The sequence below is a fragment of the Schistocerca nitens genome, chromosome 6 (genome assembly GCF_023898315.1).
Source record: "Schistocerca nitens isolate TAMUIC-IGC-003100 chromosome 6, iqSchNite1.1, whole genome shotgun sequence".
NCBI classification, from domain to species: domain Eukaryota; kingdom Metazoa; phylum Arthropoda; class Insecta; order Orthoptera; family Acrididae; genus Schistocerca; species Schistocerca nitens.
In genome coordinates this window covers 659883836-659901197 of record NC_064619.1, presented here as the reverse complement: position 1 = coordinate 659901197, position 17362 = coordinate 659883836, and the positions used below count along the sequence as shown (strand labels likewise).

Below are 17362 nucleotides of genomic sequence, written 5' to 3'. Positions count from 1 at the left end.
TTGAGTTTTCTTTATTGTTATTGTTATTGCAAACGAAACCTTGATTTGGAATTTAAGTCGCTTCAGATGATTGAGTAAATAGATTGGGGTCATTGGTGTAAGGGGTATGAGAGGGACCTCTCCAGCTATTGGTTCTGTAAGAATAGTAGCTTCGATGACACTATTTCACACAGTTTTTAGTTGCGAATGGGCAGGATTACAAAGTTTTGGGCGATTCAGATTCTCTTGCAGTATCCTAATCATAAGCCGATAAGCCACAAATACAACTCACTTTTTTGTAAAACCGATGGCGAGGAACGAAGCATAACACCATATTGCTTTGTACACAGTTTTTGTTTAAAATTATATATAAGGACAAATAATGTATATGGGAGAAATAATTTGTCCAACAGTTTACGCTAGGATTGCTGATATTTTTAAAAATATCGGGAATACGATATATCGATACAAAAATGTCGTTAGATGTCTTAGTTATATCGAGAAAAAGTATCAGCACATCGATTATCTACCAACGGGCCTATAAAAACATCGGCTGCACATTAAAAATACACTGCCCTTTTTAGAGCACATCACTGGTGTGCGAAAAAGTGTGCTTTGAAAAACATAAGAAATGCATAGTGCTGCAGAACAACTAATAATTACACCACAACTATCTGTGTCTAAGGAAGAAAAACATGAACGATGTGTTAGCAGACGGCATTTCCCGATGTAAACGAGAAATCAAGAGAAAATCACCGTAAGTACAAACCAACATACTGTTAACGAAAGGTTTTTCGATCTTAAAGCAAATCAAAATGTAAATAGCTTAATTAAAGATCACTGATGATGCTTTACCTCAATAAGGCGAGACGTGTCTGGCGAAAAGGAAAAAAAACCACATATTTTTGTAGTTGCAACGACAGAACAAAAATACCATCAAGAAACGTATATTCGTATTGAAATCTAAAGTAAATCGGCCAAGAACTATTCGAGATTTTTGCTAACAACGTATCCCATTTATATACGGGTTGAATCACCTAAAACGTGCCGGCCGGAGTGGCCGAGCGGTTCTAGGCGCTAGTCTGGAACCGCGCGACCGTTACGGTCGCAGGTTCGAATCCTGCCTCTGGCATGGATGTGTGTGATGTCCTTAAGTTAGTTAGATTTAAGTAGTTCTAAGTTCTAGGGGACTGATGACCGCAGAAGTTAAGCCCCATAGTGCTCAGAGCCATTTGAACCATTTTGCACCTAAAACGTGCACCGCAAATATTACGGGGACAGAAAATTCTATTGACGTGCGGTTTGCACTGAACGGAGTGGTAGTCAGGGATTCGTATTGTTAACCAATTGACAAATTGTAATTATAATTAGAAAATGTATTTTTTGTGCAAACATACTTTTTTAAATTTAGCAATGCCTATTGACATCAACATACTAAAAGTAGGGTAAATTAGGTAGAATGTCAGTTGTACTTGTTGCAGGATTACCACATACTGCAGAACAAGTGCATACACTAGTTATGTGGATTCTAATCAGTAACGAGACAATTGACCATCACAGGTTGTGTTCAAAATGACTACCGGGCAGCGGTAATACCCGCTTGCAGTCTGGTATGGAACGGTTGCTGTCTACGTGCTAGTATTTTTAGCGGAGACGCCCGAGCAGGCTGCAGTGATACGCCGTTGCATATCGTCGGGTGTAGTTGATACACTATGTGATCAAAAGTATCCGGACACCCCCAGAAACATACTTTTTCATATTTGGTGCACTGAGCTGCTACCTACTGCCAGCGACTCCATATCAGTAACCTCAGTAGTCATTAGACATTAGAGAGCAGAATGGGACTCTCCGCGGAACTCACGGTCTTCGATCGTGGTCAGGTGATTGGGTGTCACTTGTGTCATACGTCTGTACGCGAAATTTCCACACTCCCAAACATCCCTAGGTACACTGTTTCCGATGTGAAACAGTGAAGTGGAAACTTGAAGGGGCACGTACACCACAAAAGCGTACAGGCCGACCTCGTCTGTTGACTGACAGAGACCGCCGGCAGCTGAAGAGGGTCGCCATCGCAGCTGATGGACATTGATGTCGACCGGGGGCGATATTCTCGCCCCAGGAATAAATCTCCGGCCAGTACGGGCTCTCCTCCAAAGCACAGAGGCAGGGTGAAAATTCAGCCACCCTGATCACTGGCTCCCATATTACAGTGGAACCTGGATGGGTTCAGGAAGCATGTGGCCGAATTACAACTCCTTGTACGAGAGCGCCCCTTGTGCTTATGTCTCCAAGAGACACATTTTCGGGCCACTGATGCTCCTTCTTTACGGGGCTATACCGTGTATCGAAAAGATGATCTGATGGGGGAAAGGGCAAAGGGTGGTGTTGCGGTTTTTGTCCGTGACATGCACCACTCACCTGAGCTCCCTCTCGTTACGGACTTGCAAGCAGTTGCAGTTGACCTTCTTGTGGGGCGGAGGCTCACAATCTGTTCCGTTTACTTACCGCCTCAGGATGCAATAGACTCTGAGGCTCTCACAGAACTTATTAGCCAACTCCCCCGCCCATTTCTCCTTCTGGGGACTTCAATGCTCATAATGTCTTATGGGGCTCTACGACTACTTGCCCCAGGGGTCGCATTCTGGAAAGCCTCATGGCGTCTGAAGAACTGTGCATCCTCAACTCTGGTGCTCCCACTCATTTCTGTACTGCTTCTGGGTCGTCGTCAGCTATTGACCTTTCCTTTTGCTCTCCAGCACTCGCGGATTCTGCTCTGTGGGAGGTTGCCGCTGACCTCCATTCCACTGACCACTTCCCCCTTTGGATTCGTCTCCTGGATGAGACTGTGGCATTACCAGTGCCGCCCAGGTGGCACCTCTGCAGAGCTGACTGGACACTTTTCAGCCATTTAGCTGTTTTGGAACACCGTGCCAGCGTCCACGAATGGGTCGACCATGTTACAGCCGTGATCTTCCATGCTGCTGAATTGTCAATCCCACGGTCCTCCGGTCATCCCAAGAGGCGTCCTGTCCCTTGGTGGACCACTGAGTACCGCTCAGCCATCCGAGCCCGCCGTGCAGCTCTGCGCCGCTTCAAGTGCCGTCCCTCAGCTGACAATCTTGCGGCCTTTCGGGTGGCAAGGGCCAAGGCGCGGCGAGTGATTAAAGAGAGCAAACGACGGTCATGGCAATCGTTCTTGAACTCCCACTCCACTAGTTCTACGAAAGTATGGGAAGCCATCAGGAGGATTTCCGGGAAACGCAGCCAACTAACTGTCACGGCATTGCTGCATCAGGGTTGTCTCCTCACGGCGCCGAGAGACATTTCCCAGACACTGGCCACGTATTTTGCGGAATATACTGCCACTATTAACTGTGATCCAGATTTCTGCCGCTACCGCACTGCCATCGAGAGGGATCACTTGGACTTCCGGTCTCCAAATTCTGAACCCTACAACTGCCCCTTCACAATGTGGGAACTGGATTTGGCGCTGTCTGTGGCTCATGATACTGCGCCAGGTGATGATCAAATCCTGTACAGCATGCTGCAGCACTTGTTGCTGCCATCCAAGGAAGTTCTCCTGAATTGTTTTAATATGATATGGTCATCCGGCACGTTCCCTGACTCGTGGAGGGAGGCGATTTTGATTCCCCTCCTCAAACCGGGGAAGGACCGAATGCATCCCAGTAGTTATCGGAGTATTGCTTTGACGAGCTGTGTCGGGAAGACATTGGAACGCATGGTCAACCGTCGCCTGGTTTGGCTGCTCGAGACCAGGCAGCTCCTTAGCCACTCTCAGTGTGGCTTTCGGAGATGTCGTTCAACTATAGACAACTTGACCCTGCTTGAGGCGGCCATCCAGCAGGCCTTCCTTGTAACCAGCATTGTCTAGGTGTATTCTTTGACATTAATAAGGCGTATGACACTACTTGGCGCCGCCTTATCCTCAATCAACTCCATCAGTGGGGTTTTCGTGGCCATCTCCCCGTCTTCATTCGGTCCTTTCTTTCCCGCCGCCTCTTTCGATATCGGGTTGGTAATGTGCTATCTGATTTGTACGTGCAGGAGAATGGTGTTCCTCAGGGAAGCGTTTTAAGTATCACCCTCTTTGCCATCGCCATTAACAGTATCACGTCCACTATCTGGAGTCCTGCCCAGTGCTCCTTGTTTGTGGACGATTTTGCTGTTTTCTGTTCTTCCTCCAGTCTTGTCACTGCTAGTCGGCAACTGCAGCTCACGATAAAGCGATTAGAGGCATGGACTGCGAAGACGGGTTTTACCTTTTCTGCAGACAAATGTGTGTGTGTTCATTTTAATCGTTCTCGATGTGCTTTTACCTCCCCTGAATTGCGTCTGAGGGACACCATTCTTCCTTTTAGAGACACTGTGAGGTTCCTGGGCTTCACTTTTGATTCCAAGTTGTCGTGGTTGCCGCACCTAAAAGACCTCAAGGTGCGGGCCCTGAAGGCGCTGAATATTTTGAAGTCGGTCCTGGTCCTGGGGAGCAGATCGGGCGCGTCTGCTGCAGTTTTATAGGGCTTTCGTCCGGTCGCGTCTTGACTATGGATGCACCTCGTATGGGTCAGCGAGGCCTTCGTATCTGAAGATTCTTGACGCAGTACACCATGAGGGTATCAGGCTGGCCACTGGGGCCTTCCGTACCAGTCCCATCCCCAGCCTGTGTGCTGAGGCAGGGGAACCGCCGCTCGCCATCAGGCGGAAACTCCTCATGGTGCGACGGGTGTGTCAATCCCTTGCCTTTCCTACCTCCCCTGCGTACCCTACTGTTGCCCGACCGCCTATGGAACGTCTCTTTTCCAGTCGTCCAAGGGCAACGAGACCATTTGGGATTCGTGTCAAGCATTTGCTTGAGTCCCTTGGTGTGGAGCGTGTGGCACCCCAACTCCAGGGTTTTACCCGCCTGCGTCCCTGGTTGCTCCAGAGGCCCAGCGTCCTTTTAGACTTCTCAGAGTACCGGAGGAGCTGCACTCCTGCGTTTGTTTTTACCTCCTTATTTTACGATATTTTAAACCAGCATCCCGACCATGTACCAGTATTTACGGATGGCTCTAAACAGGGGGACTCTGTTGGTTGTGCTGTTGTTTTCCCTGATCGAGTCGTCAAGTTACGGCTTCCTGCGGCGTTTACCATCTTTGATGCCGAATTGTTTGCGATCTTGCGGGCATTGGAGCAGATGAGATGTGTTCCCAGTCTTAAGTTTCTCATCTGTTCTGACTCCCTGAGTGCCCTTCAGACCATGCAACACTTGTACCCAGAGGATACGGTCGTCCAGAACATCCATGATGCCCTACTCCACCTGCAGCGGCAGGGGAAGGAGGTTTCTTTCTGCTGGGTGCCGGGGCATGTGGGTATTAGGGGAAACGAACTGGCGGATGTGGCTGCCAAAGATGCATGTTCCCTCCCTCACGTTGCTGAATGTGCCGCCCCCCTCCATGCTCTTACCTCCCTTTTGCGTTTTCGTGTTATGCGTCAATGGGAAGAGGAGTGGCTGGCAGTCGGTGAAAATAAGCTGCGTTTGGTCAAGGCCACCACGCGGCCATGGCGTACGTCCTACCAGTCGTGCAGGCGGGATGAGGTTCTCCTCACTCGCCTCCGCATCGGGCACAGTCCCTTAACGCATGGTTTTTTACTCCGGCGGGAGGACCCCCCCAATCTGCAGTGCTTGTGGCGTCCAGATTACTGTCCGCCACATTTTACTTGACTGTCTTTTATTCTCTGACCAGAGGGCGGCGGTTTCCTTGCCACCGGATTTGCCCTCTATTTTGCAAGATGACGCAACGACTGTGGTTAAGGTCTTACGGTTTTGTGTCCTGTCCAATTTGTTGCCTCTGATTTTAGGGAGAGGATTTTAATGTGCTGCTGGGTGACTGGCTCACCCAGGTTTTAGGTAAGAGGTCCGCCAGTCACGATTACCTACTTGCTTCACTTCGATTTCTGTTCTCTTTTCCTTGTGTTTCCTTTCCTTTTTTAATGCGTTTCTTTTCCTCTTGTTTTGCCTCTGTATGTGAGAATTTGGAACTGCGTCAGGCCTGTGTCTTTTAGCCGTTCTCCTTGTTCGCTGTCCTTCTTCGTCCCTTCACCGCATATGTTCCTGTTTCTATACGTTTGGGCGATGATGACCACGCTGTTTAGCGCCCGAAAACCTCAAATCACACACACACACACACACACACAGCTGAAGAGGGTCGTAATGTGTAATAGGCAGACATCTATCCACACCATCACACAGAAATTCCACACCGCATCAGGAGCCACTGCACAGTTAGGCGGGAGGTGAGAAAACTTGGATTTCATGTTCGAGCACATAATTATCGAGAGGCTGCTCATAAGCCACACATCACGCCAGTAAATGCCAAACGATGCCTCGCTTGGTGTAAGGATCGTGAACATTGGACGACTGAACAGTGGAAAAACGTTGTGTGCAGTGACGATCACGGCACACAATGTGGCGATCCGATGGCAGGGTTTGGGTATGGCGAATGCCCGGTGAACGTCATCTGCCAGCGTGTGTAGTGCCAACAGTAAAATTCGGAGGCGCTGATGTATGGTGTAGTCGTGATTTTCATGGAGGGGGCTTGCACCCCTTGTTGTTTTGCGTGGCACCATCACAGCACATGCCTACATTGATGTTTCAAGCACCTTCTTGCTTCCCATAGTTGAAGGGCAATTCGGGGATGGCGATTGCATCTTTCAACATGATCGAGCACCTGTTCATCAAGCACGACAATAACATCCCTGTAATGAACTGGCCTGCACAGAGTCCTGACCTGAATCCTATAGAACACCTTTCTGATGTTTTGGAACGCAGACTTTTCTCGAATCCTGATACATTTGGCCTACAAATAATTATGATGATTTTTTTCTAATTTTATTTTATGTTATAAAAGAGGTAAAGCTGAGAACCAGTTGTGGCTAGAGAATCACTGGCAGTTTCTCCAATTGAACAGAGCTTCGGTTTGGTACACTGACCACAACAAGACAATTTATCTGCACGTCGTAGGACACTAAAGTTGTTTACCGTGTGCGGTGTAGTTCAAACCAGGGGCGAACCAGGGTCGAAACTGACAGACCCTACGTGACCCGCAAGGAAGGACTACCAGTTCTGTGAGAAAGGCAGCTGCATGCTGTGATGTCATAGCTGGTATGCGACGCAGCACGTGAATGCTACACTAATTCCTCAAGTAATGCAGTCTGAGATGGCAAATGGAATTATTGCCCTGGCTGAGAAGGTCGCAAGAAAGTTCTGACAGTATGCTGAAGGCTCACTTCTTCCAACTCACATCAAAATGGAAACGCAATAAATAAATCGTGTGTCGTCAGTAACCAAACTGCTTGGAGAATTTAAATACTGACAGGAATCAGACGCAGCTGTGGCTTACAAGGGCAGGCCACGACGCTCGAAACACGGGTTTACTTCAAATTTTGTACACTTTTAGTAATCCATTAGGAGAGCACATTGCGCAAGTAGTAAGGGGTACTACGTAGACGATTTGGAGAAAGCCGTAAGAGCAGTTTCACCAGTCACTGATGTACTGGTGCGTTGTGACCCTGAGCACGCACTGGCGGCGGTGGTGTGGGTAGCGTTCAAGCTCCGTAATCGATCACTCGCTGGTTCGAGTTCCGCTCACCTGTTTTTTATTTATATTTTCTCAACACTAGTCATGTTTCCAGAATGAGATTTTCACTCTTCAGCGGAGTGTGCGCTGGTATGAAACTTCCTGGCAGATTAAAACTGTGTGCCGGACCGAGACTCGAACTCGGGACCCTTGCCTTTGGCGAGCAAGTGCTCTACGAGCTGAGCTACCCAAACACGACTCACGCCCTGTCCTCACAGCTTTACTTCTGCCAGTACCTCGGCTCCTACCTTCAAAACTTCACAGAAGCTCTCCTGCGAACCTGGCAGAACTGTTGTCGTTGTGGTCTTCAGTCCTGAGACTGGTTTGATGCAGCTCTCCATGCTAATCTATCCTGTGCTAGCTCCTTCATCTCCCAGTACCTACTGCAACCTACATCCTTCTGAATCGGCTTAGTGTACTCATCTCTTGGTCTCCCTCTACGATTTTTACCCTCCACACTGCCCTATTTATTGTCCACGTTTCACTCCCATACATGGCTACACTCCATACAAATACTTTCAGAAACGACTTCCTGACACTTAAATCTATACTCGATGTCAACAGATTTCTCTTCTCAATAAACGCTTTCCTTACCGTTGCCAATCTACATTTTATATCCTCTCTACTTCCACCATCATCAGTTATTTTGCTGCCCAAATAGCAAAACTCTTTTACTACTTTATCGTCTCATTTCCTAATCTAATTCCCTCAGCATCAGTCGACTTAATTCGACTACATTCCCTTATCCTCGTTTTGCTTTTGTTGATGTTCATGTTATATCCTCCTTTCAAGATACTGTCCATTCCGTTCAACTGCTCTTCCAAGTCCTTTGCTGTCTCTGACAGAATTACAATGTCATCGGCGAACCTCAAAGTTTTTATTTCTTCTCCCTGGATTTTAATACCAACTCCAAATTTTTCTTTCTTTTACTTTACCGCTTGCTCAATATACAGATTGAATAACACCGGGGAGAGGCTACAACCCTGTCTCACTCCCTTCCCAACCACTGCTTCCCTTTCATGCCCCTCGACTCTTATAACTGCCATCTGGTTTCTGTACACATTGTAAATAGCTTTTCGATCCCTGTATTTTACCCCTGCCACCTTTAGAATTTGAAAGAGAGTATTCCAGTTAACGTTGTCAAAAGCTTTCTCTAAGTCTACAAATGCTAGAAACGTAGGTTCGCCTTTCCTTAATCTTAACTCGAAGATAAGTCGTAAGGTCAGTATTGCCTCACGTGTTTCAACATTTCTACTGAATCCAAACTTATCTTCCCCGAGGTCGGCTTCTACCAGTTTTTCCATTCGTCTGTAAAGAATTCACGTTAGTATATTGCAGCTGTGACTTATTAAACTGATAGTTCGATAATTTTCACATCTGCGAACAGCTGCGTTCTTTGGGATTGGAATTATTATATTCTTCTTGAAGTCTGAGGGTATTTCGCCTGTCTCATACATCTTGTTCACCAGATGGTAGAGTTTTGTCAGGACTGGCACTCCCAAGGCCGTCAGTAGTTCTAATGGAATGTTATCTACTCCCGGGGCCTTGTTTCGACTCAGGTCTTTCAGTGCTCTGTCAAACTCTTCACGCAGTATCGTATCTCCCATTTCATTTTCATCTACATTCTCTTCCATTTCCATAATATTGTCCTCAAGTACATCGCCCTTGTATAGACTCTCTATTTACTCCTTCCACCTTTCTGCTTTCCCCTCTTTGCTTAGAACTGGGTTTCCATCTGAGCTCTTGATATTCATACTAGTGGCTCTCTTTTCTCCAAAGGTCTCTTTAATTTGCGTGTAGGCTGTATCTATCTTACCCCTAGTGAGATAAGCCTCTACATCCTTACATTTGTCCTCTAGCCATTCCTGCGTAGCCATTTTGCACTTCCTGTCGATCTCATTTTTGAGACGTTTGCATCCCTTTTTGCCTGCTTCACTTACTGCATTTTTGTATTTTCTCCTTTCATCAGTTAAATTCAGTATCTCTCCTATTACCCAAGGATTTCTACTAGCCCTCGTCTTTTTACCTACTTGATCGTCTGCTGTCTTCACTACTTCATCCCTCAGAGCTACCCATTCGTCTTCTACTGTATTTCTTTCCCCCATTCCCGTCAATTGTTCCCTTATGCTCTCCCTGAAACTCTGTACAACCTCTGGTTTAGTCAGTTTATCCAGGTCGCATCTCCTTAAAATCCTACCTTTTTGCAGGTTCTTCAGTTTTAATCTACAGTTCATAACCAATAGATTATGGTCAGAGTCCACATCTGCCCCTGGAAATGTCCTACAATTTAAAACCTGGTTCCTAAATCTCTGTCTTACCATTATATAATCTATCTGATTTCTTTTAGTATCTCCAGGATTCTTCCATGTATACAACCTTCTTTTATGATTCTTGAACCAAGTGTTAGCTATGTTTAAGTTATGCTCTGTGCAAAATTCTACCAGACGGCTTCCTCTTTCATTTCTTAGCCCCAATCCATATTCATCTACTATGTTTCCTTCTCTCCCTTTTCCTACTGTCGAATTCCAGTCACCCATGACTATTAAGTTTTCGTCTTCCTTCACTACCTGAATAATTTCTTTTATCTCATCATACATTTGTTCAATTTCTTCGTCATCTGCAGAGCTAGTTGGCATATAAACTTCTATCTATCTTGGCCACTATAATACACTCCTGGAAATTGAAATAAGAACACCGTGAATTCATTGTCCCAGGAAGGGGAAACTTTATTGACACATTCCTGGGGACAGATACATCACATGATCACATTGACAGAACCACAGGCACATAGACACAGGCAACAGAGCATGCACAATGTCGGCACTAGTACAGTGTATATCCACCTTTCGCAGCAATGCTGGCTGCTATTCTCCCATGGAGACGATCGTAGAGATGCTGGATGTAGTCCTGTGGAACGGCTTGCCATGCCATTTCCACCTGGCGCCTCAGTTGGACCAGCGTTCGTGCTGGACGTGCAGACCGCGTGAGACGACGCTTCATCCAGTCCCACACATGCTCCGGAGATCTTGCTGGCCAGGGTAGTTGACTTACACCTTCTAGAGCACGTTGGGTGGCACGGGATACATGCGGACGTGCATTGTCCTGTTGGAACAGCAAGTTCCCTTGCCGGTCTAGGAATGGTAGAACGATGGGTTCGATGACGGTTTGGATGTACCGTGCACTATTCAGTGTCCCCTCGACGATCACCAGTGGTGTACGGCCAGTGTAGGAGATCGCTCCCCACACCATGATGCCGGGTGTTGGCCCTGTGTGCCTCGGGCGTATGCAGTCCTGATTGTGGCGCTCACCTGCACGGCGCCAAACACGCATACGACCATCATTGGCACCAAGGCAGAAGCGACTCTCATCGCTGAAGACGACACGTCTCCATTCGTCCCTCCATTCACGCCTGTCGCGACACCACTGGAGGCGGGCTGCACGATGTTGGGGCGTGAGCGGAAGACGGCCTAACGGTGTGCGGGACCGTAGCCCAGCTTCGTGGAGACGGTTGCGAATGGTCCTCGCCGATACCCCAGGAGCAACAGTGTCCCTAATTTGCTGGAAAGTGGCGGTGCGGTCCCCTACGGCACTGCGTAGGATCCTACGGTCTTGGCGTGCATCCGTGCGTCGCTGCGGTCCGGTCCCAGGTCGACGGGCACGTGCACCTTCCGCCGACCACTGGCGACAACATCTATGTACTGTGGAGACCTCACGCCCCACGTGTTGAGCAATTCGGCGGTACGTCCACCCGGCCTCCCGCATGCCCACTATACGCCCTCGCTCAAAGTCCGTCAACTGCACATACGGTTCACGTCCACGCTGTCGCGGCATGCTACCAGTGTTAAAGACTGCGATGGAGCTCCGTATGCCACGGCAAACTGGCTGACACTGACGGCGGCGGTGCACAAATGCTGCGCAGCTAGCGCCATTCGACGGCCAACACCGCGGTTCCTGGTGTGTCCGCTGTGCCGTACGTGTGATCATTGCTTATACAGCCCTCTCGCAGTGTCCAGAGCAAGTATGGTGGGTCTGACACACCGGTGTCAATGTGTTCTTTTTTCCATTTCCAGGAGTGTACGTTCGTTATGCTGTTTGTAGTAGCTTACCCGTACTCCTATTTTTTTATTCATTATTAAACCTACTCCTGCATTACCCCTATTTGGTTTGTATTTATAATCCTGTATTCACCTGACCAGAAGTCTTGTTCCTCCTGCCACCGAACTTCACTAATTCCCACTATATCTGACTTTAACCTATCCATTTCCCTTTTTAAATTTTCTAACCTACCTGCCCGATTAAGGGATCTGACATTCCACGCTCTGATCCGCAGAACGCCAGTTTTCTTTCTCCTGATAACGCCGTCCTCCTGAGTAGTCCCCGCCCGGAGATCCGAATCGGGGACTGTTTTACCTCCGGAGTATTTTACCCAAGAGGACGCCATCATCATTTAACCATACAGTAAAGCTGCATGCCCTCGGGAAAAATTACGGCTGTAGTTTCCCCTTGCTTTCAGCCGTTCGCAGTACCACAACAGCAAGGCCGTTTTGGTTAGTGTTACAAGGCCAGATCAGTCAATCATCCAGACTGTTGCCCCTGCAACTACTGAAAAGGCTGCTGCCCCTCTTCAGGAACCACACGTTTGTCAGACCTGTCAACAGATACCCCTCCGTTGTGGTTGCACCTACGGTACGGCTATCTGTATCGTTGAGGCACGCAAGCCTCCCCACCAACGGCAAGGTCCATGGTTCATGGGATGGGGTGGGGTGGGGGGGGGGGGCAGAACTAGCACTCCTGAAAGAAAGGATATTGTGGAGACATGGCTTAGCCACAGTAAAGCTGTGAGGACGGGGCGTGAGTTGTGCTTGGGTAGCTCAGTTGGTAGAGCACTTGCCCGCGAAAGGCAAAGGTCCCGAGTTCGAGTCTCGGCCTGGAACACAATTTTAATCTGTCAGGAAGTTTCATATCTGCTCACACTCCGCTGCAGAGTGAAAATCTCATTCTGGAAACATCCCCCAGGCTGTGGCTAAGCCATGTCTCCGCAATATCCTTTCTTTCAGGAGTGCTAGTTCTGCAAGGTTCGCAGGAGAGCTTCTGTAAAGTGTGGAAGGTAGGAGACGAGGTACTGGCAGAAGTAAAGCTGTGAGGACAGGGCGTGAGTCGTCCTTGGGTAGCTCAGTGGGAGAGCACCTGCCCGCGAAAGGCAAAGGTCCCGAGTTCGATTCCGGTCCGGTACACAGTTTTAATCTGCCTGGTAATATGATGAAAAGACACGTATATTTGCACGAACGTATATTGAATTTCCAACGTTATTTCGCTGTGTACTAATTTTTATTAATACAACAAATATTATACGACTTTTATTCTGTAGGAAATTCAAGATCTTTATCAAGCACCCTCAAATTTGTTCATATTTGAGTGACAACGAACGAGAAATTGCTTCTCGTAAAGATGCTATTAAAATAGATTGAACAGTATATCGCAAATTTTCGTCCTCGATATTTAAGAAAATATTGCGTTACGCAGGGTTTGTGTTTAAATTGTAGGAAGAAATGGAAATTTGTCAAAATGTCAACGTGCTTTCTTTCTCATTAGAAACTCTGAAGATTCCTTCTGGATGCGGGAAAATTGTATTCATTCGATGTACCAGATGTCGTTTAATGTATGTTTACCGTGTCTCTACGAAAAATATAATCCTGCAGCTTATAATGTCTAAAATTACTCGTACATTACCCTCCTATTCTGGCATATTGGATCTCATTGCATTATTGAATAAAGTTATTTACACCTTTGTTTATCGATGTATGACATGGGCTTTCCAAACCTGTCCCTCGTCCTTGAAATCTGTGTCTGCAAATCGGAACGTCCAGGTGCAGAGCAGTTCTCGTTACCTACCCCGATTGCAGGTATAAGGGATTTCGGAAATCAAGACAAGGGTACATTTTCAGGAAAACTTTATGCGTTTGGTCGTTTAGTTGTCGATAGTTATAAATATCTCCTGTGGTACTAAAACTTAGCAAACAACCAAATAACTCTGGAATTTCAATAGACGTTCATGCAAATAAAAGTGCCTTTTCATTGTATTACCTTTCAGATTTGATACGTGTGAAGCAATGTGACTAGTGTTGAAATAAGTAAAAATTAAAAAATAAAATCTTCGACGCTAACCCCATTACCGCCGACATCCTCCATCTGCTGTTCAGAATCGCAACGCACCTGTACTTTACTGTAAGTGTAACTTCTCTAGCGATTTTCTAGAAATTGCCCAAGTAGTACGCCTTACTACTTGTATATGATGTTGTACAACACTTGGACTACTAAAAGTGTGCAAAGTTTAAAGTAAATCAGTGATCCGAACGCCCTGGTCTCCCCTTGTTACAAGAAGAGCATGAGAGCAGAATAGGAAGCTCTAACAGTGGCAATCACATGTATTATTAAAATGTAATTGAGCATATTCATAAAATAAATAAAATTAATAGCAGATGTCGAAGATCACATCTCGAGGATAAAAAAGTATAAAAAATTTGTAATGAAATCCACGATACATGTCGACTTCGTGTAGTACACAGTGATACCACGGTCCACACAATATCAGGCTTTCCTACATTAGCGAAGGTCGAATACCTCCAGAGACACAATAATATGTACTCTTACATTCATTAACAAATATTCAGACCGCATAGAAATGCCACAACTCTCCACCAAATGCTACGATCACTCAGCTAAAGCGACCTCTTCAACTGATGTAACACTGTCCCGTTCGACCAACATGTAAAACGTAAAAATGGAATAGTTCTGCAAACCAGCGATAAATTAGACCACAAGTATCAGTGTGTAATAAAGAAAGAAATCGAATACGTGTTAGCAGACGGCATTTCCAGATTAGGCGAAAAACCAAGCGGAAATTACCAGCATTGCTGATGCTTTGCTTCAGTAAAGTTAAACGCCTCTCGTGAGAAAAACACACATTCTCTTGTAGTTGTAACGGCGAAACAAAAATATCCTCAGGAATTGTATAGCAACTACGGACAATATGGCCACACAAATGAAGAAAACGATAGTATACGAAGAACTTCAATTGGCGTATAGTTCTCTGAAGCCCTACACAAGACACAAGTCCCTTCTAAAGACAAACACAATATGCAGAGTGCCTGTTATATCGCGCGAAAGCGAATTTTTATGCCTAAGTAATACAAAAAATACAATGAGAACCTTATGGTGTAACTGTCCCATAAATCTCATCACTTCTGGCCGGCCGCAGTGACCGAGCGGTTCTAGGCGCTTCATTCTGGAACCGCGCTGCTGCTACGGTCGCAGGTTCGAATCCTGCCTCGGGCATGGATGTGTGTGATGTCCTTAGGTCAGTTAGGTTTAAGTAGTTCTAAGTTCTAGGGGACTGATGACCTCAGATGTTAAGTCCCATAGTGCTTAGAGCCATTTGAACCATTCATCACTTCGACAGTAGTGCAGCACTCCAATTAGCCTACACCATTTTACGCACACCACGTCACTGACCTTCATCGCCTCACTTTCACAGCTTGCTGGTTACCCAGCCGCACTGAGACAGTCGAAACAGACAAAAGGACAACACATCTCACGAACATAATACTGAAAATTCATACAAAAGGCGTTTCACTATCAATAACGAAGAGTGACACATTTGATAGAATAGGACAGTAGTAACAAAGACGTTCCAGTGTACAGTGGGACAATTATTAAATTATGTGAAAAAAACGTAAATTACTTACAAACTGCGGCGTGCACAAGCTTTATTGAACATGTAAACGTCATTGCAGATTACGGATTTCTGCTATGACATGTTCGAACTGCCTGCCATCATTGGTGGTGATATGACGCAGACGAATAGCGACATTCTGCATGAACCACTGAAGTGTTGGATGATCGAGGCTGTTGATGACCTCCTGAATGGCGGTTTTCAGCTCAGCAATGGTTTTGTGATTATCGCTGTACATCTTGTCTTTAACATAGCCCCACAGAAAGGAGTCGCATGTGTTCAGATCAGTAGAATATGGCGGCCAGTGGAGGTCCAATCCGGTGGCTTCTGGGTACCCCAGAGCCACAATGCTGTCCCCAAAGTACTCCTACAGGACGTCACTCTCCTGCTTCAATGGGGTCGAGCTCCATCTTGCACGAACCAAATCTTATCGAAAACGGGGCCACTTTTGATAATAGGGATGAAATCATCTTCCAAAACCTTGATGTTCCGTTGGGTAGTCACTGTGCCACCAAGGAATATCGCACCAATTATTCCCTGACTGGACGTTGCACACCACACAGTCACCCGTTGAGAGGTTTATCGCGTAGTGCGGATCCTCAGCTCCCAAATGTACCAATTCTGCTTACTGACGAACCCATTCAAATGAAATTGGGCTTCGTCGCTAAATCAAACCATATTCACATCAAAGTCCTGTTCATCGTTTCTGTGGACAATTGTGTTGGCGAAAAGCAACCGCTGTTCCATAGCCCTGGGGCTTAATGGCCGATGGGTTTGAATTTTGTATGGGAAGAGATGCAGGTCTTCGACAACGATTTGTGTCAGTGTCTCGCGGTTGATCTCCACCTTCCACCTGTTGTACAGCTCGCCTGATCGCTTTCCTGGGGCTGGTTTGAGACACAGCGCTTGTCAACCCGATGTTTTCAGGCGTTTTCACCCTTTTTGAACGACCGACGTTGCCGACATTGTCATCACGAACTCTACCCTTTCTCTCAAACTTGCGAATCAAATTCCTGATTGTTAGCAAACTAGAAATGGTTGTCTTCAGTTGAACTCAGTCGCAAACTTCCTCTGAACCGCAGCTGGGCTGTTATTGCTCGCATAGTAGCCTTTCACAAGCGCCATACGCTCAGGCACGCCGTATCGTGACATTTTCACGTGCAAATGGCCGATAGCAAGAAGGTGCGTGCGCATTCGCATACTAATTCCCATCGTGCCCCGCGGTCCACCGTGCAGTGTGAACGTCCTAACGCAAACCGTTCAGGATTTCTGATGATTTTATTTCATATGGTTCAACAATTGTCACACCGTATATGGAACAGCTAGAGAGCCGTTTGGGAGATAATTATGAATGTGTTTGAAATGTAAATTTTTCCATTCTATCCGAGCCTAATTGGGCTCAGATGTCGTCTATGGTGCACTATTATTTAAAAAACTTCTGCCAGCTGGCCTCATTCGCCTCTCTGGTAACATTGCTGCAAAACTTAGCCATCTGTGTCAGGACTTTAGCTGCCAACAGAGCCTTGGCACGCCGTTACTCTCGGCAATTACGTGGGCTCGGACATTACAACGAACACGTAGGACAATGGAAAGACACCGACAGCAAGACTGTGGAATGACAAAGGCTGGAAGCAATCAAAGTTTATGAAAGTGGAGAGCAGCTCCCTGAACGATTCACACTTCCCTCGGTGTCTTCTGAGGAGGGCCGTCCCATCAGATAGCTGGAATACCTTAGCACCAGGAAAGCTACCAAAAACCATGGCGAGAGGCTGCAGCAGAACAAACACATCCGAACGTGGGCACCATATCACATCACCATAGCACCACTCGGCGGGTGCAGCTGCTGGGTGCCTCTCAGCACTATTGCATCTATTTTAGGCACTTTAGACACCAAAGACAACCAAAGAAAATGATACTAGAGTGGACCTTCAAGAACATCTGAACCAACAGTACTGAGGCTTCAGAAAAGTGGAATGCATGAGTAGTATGGCTATGACGATTCCAACATACTTTG

General features: G+C 46.7%; 1 protein-coding gene and 1 non-coding gene across 3 annotated transcripts in view; one reads left to right on the top strand and one right to left on the bottom strand.

Moving 5' to 3' along the window:
• The window catches only part of LOC126262604 (UDP-glucosyltransferase 2-like), a 128979-nt gene that overhangs the window by 64606 nt on the left and 47011 nt on the right, over positions 1 to 17362 (bottom strand). The gene's annotated exons all lie outside the window — the stretch shown is intronic.
• Positions 12477 to 12551, top strand: Trnas-cga (transfer RNA serine (anticodon CGA)). The gene has a single exon. It is a non-coding gene; the product is annotated as a tRNA-Ser (tRNA).